The sequence below is a fragment of the Marmota flaviventris genome, chromosome 3 (assembly GCF_047511675.1).
Source record: "Marmota flaviventris isolate mMarFla1 chromosome 3, mMarFla1.hap1, whole genome shotgun sequence".
Taxonomy (NCBI): Eukaryota; Metazoa; Chordata; class Mammalia; order Rodentia; family Sciuridae; genus Marmota; species Marmota flaviventris.
The window spans coordinates 49625732-49627809 of record NC_092500.1 but is presented as its reverse complement, the minus strand read 5'-3'; the positions used below and the strand labels follow the sequence as shown (position 1 = coordinate 49627809).

Genomic DNA, 2078 nt, shown 5'->3' with positions numbered 1-2078 from the left:
TTTTATTGCTGTTTCATTGACATTCAAGAAGCACTAAAAACTATGGAAATAAGCATCATATTTTAAGTTGTGGAGAAGCTAAAGAGTCATCAAGCATTCCTGAACCATTTAAATTAAGAACAAACAGTATTATAATAGAGAAAGATGGCAGATAATTTTCTTCTTCATAAGAAGAGTTTTCAGAAAGCAATCAGGGCAGTATCTGTACTCCTGAGCTTGGGTTTTATGCTTTACCCTCAGTGGAAATCTGGCTTCTTAGGAAAGATGCTACCTGGCCACTTAGTTACAATGCTTGCTGCTTAGTGGCCTTTATAGATGCATTCAGTCAGAGGTTTGTCAGAGACCCGCAAAGACAAAACTTCCAGTAGATGCATCTCCGGCTCTGTTGGTGTCAATGATTTCTTTCCAGTCTTGATTCAAGATAGCAAATGCAGCAACTTCACTTTCTGTCGCCATTAACAATACTATCATCTCTCCCTTGGATAAAGATCATGATTCACTGCCTCTATGAGGTCATATTTCACAGGGTTTATATCTTTCTAGCTCTCGTTAATGTCTTTGGTCCCAAAGCCTTGCCCTCTAGCCAAAGTAGCAACTTGTGTTTCATTTCCAAACAGTATGTCAACATAAAGCATGATTTTCATCAATGATTCCTCATAGAACTGGGTAATAAAGGATACAGACGGATTCAAAGTGAAAATCCTGCTGTTTTCAGAAGCTTGGTCAGTTTTCATATTGAATCTTGGGAAAGTGAAAGAAAAAATCTTAGTGTATTAAAAAAAAACACCTCTTGGTTTGTTCTATCAAAATCCAGTTATTTTCCAGATCAAGATGTTTTTCCTTTTAATAACAAATGGCAGCAAGATGATTAAGTGTACAGGACCTCTTGCCTTCGGTGATGCATGCAGCACAACTTCCTGTAGGCTTCTCATTCTGCTCATGGCAATGAGTATCCATATGGGCTCCAGCAGCTTTTATCTTCAGGATTCCCCAGATATATCTATCCCAATGCATCCAAAAACCATTGCTACTGTGCATGGCTGCTCAATCACCCACTGAGCCACTTTAGTTGAATTTTAGATAGAGCCACTGTCATTATATTCAGCTTTGAATTTTTAAATATGTTAATCAAACACTTTCTTGTGCTGCCTTCAGCCAGTATTTGGTCATTTGGTTTCAGAAACTACCTATCAAGAAAATCTTTAGGACTGGGGTTGTAGCTCAGTGGCAGAGTGCTTTCCTCTTATGCATGAGGTCCTAGGTTCAATCCTTAGCACCGTATAAAAATAAATAAATAAAAATCAAAATATAAAAATCAAAATAAAATCTTTAGCAGAGATGTCAAATGATCAAAAGGGAATATTTTGATTTGGTTCCTAAAGTGCCTCTACCTTCAGTTTTGGGGTGTCATCTCCTCCCTCAAATCTTTAGAATTAAGTATAATTTTTAGAAATACACTCTTTTGGTGGTAGAGAATCATACAAAGATACTGCCTTTTGTGAGAAGTAGCAATTATCATTACTAAAATAGCTTTCAAAGTTTTGAGTGTGGTATTCTCACAGATTGAGGATTTGATGTTCACTTATATAAAATGTTTACGATTTTAAAGGTTTCCTTAGGTGGTTTCTCAGCCTCCATCTTTCCTGAATAAGGGTCTTGGTTTTTTCATTCTGTCATCCCTTGGCTCCTTGACCTTCCCTGGAATAAAAGACATTTGTCTGGTTTTGGCTAATCAAACTGCATTCACTTCCAATTGTTAAATGGAGGTCCATCACCTGCCACTTTCATGTCTGTGATCCTAGTGTAGCCCTGGCTGAGGTTGTTGTCTGGTTCATGCTTGGCCACACAGAGCCTCACACTCTCCAAAGATTCCATGAACTATTCCCATAACTTCTGGAAGAGACTGATTTGTTTAGGGGGTTATATCTAAACATGAGGGGATGCCCATTCTGAGGCTGTTGCAGGCATCTTTTTCTCAGGGGACACCTTTCTGCAAATGGAACAACTGTAGTTTAAAAGTAGCTTTTCACAACTCTAGGAGAAAGTAGAATCTGGAACCCTAAAAATATCATTTATGT

At 37.9% G+C, this 2078-nt stretch overlaps 1 pseudogene; it reads right to left on the bottom strand.

The window, feature by feature from the left end:
• Positions 1-299: 299 nt before the first annotated feature.
• On the bottom strand, positions 300-1875 carry LOC114086092 (adenosine kinase-like; annotated as a pseudogene).
• Between the last annotated feature and the right edge of the window lie 203 nt (positions 1876-2078).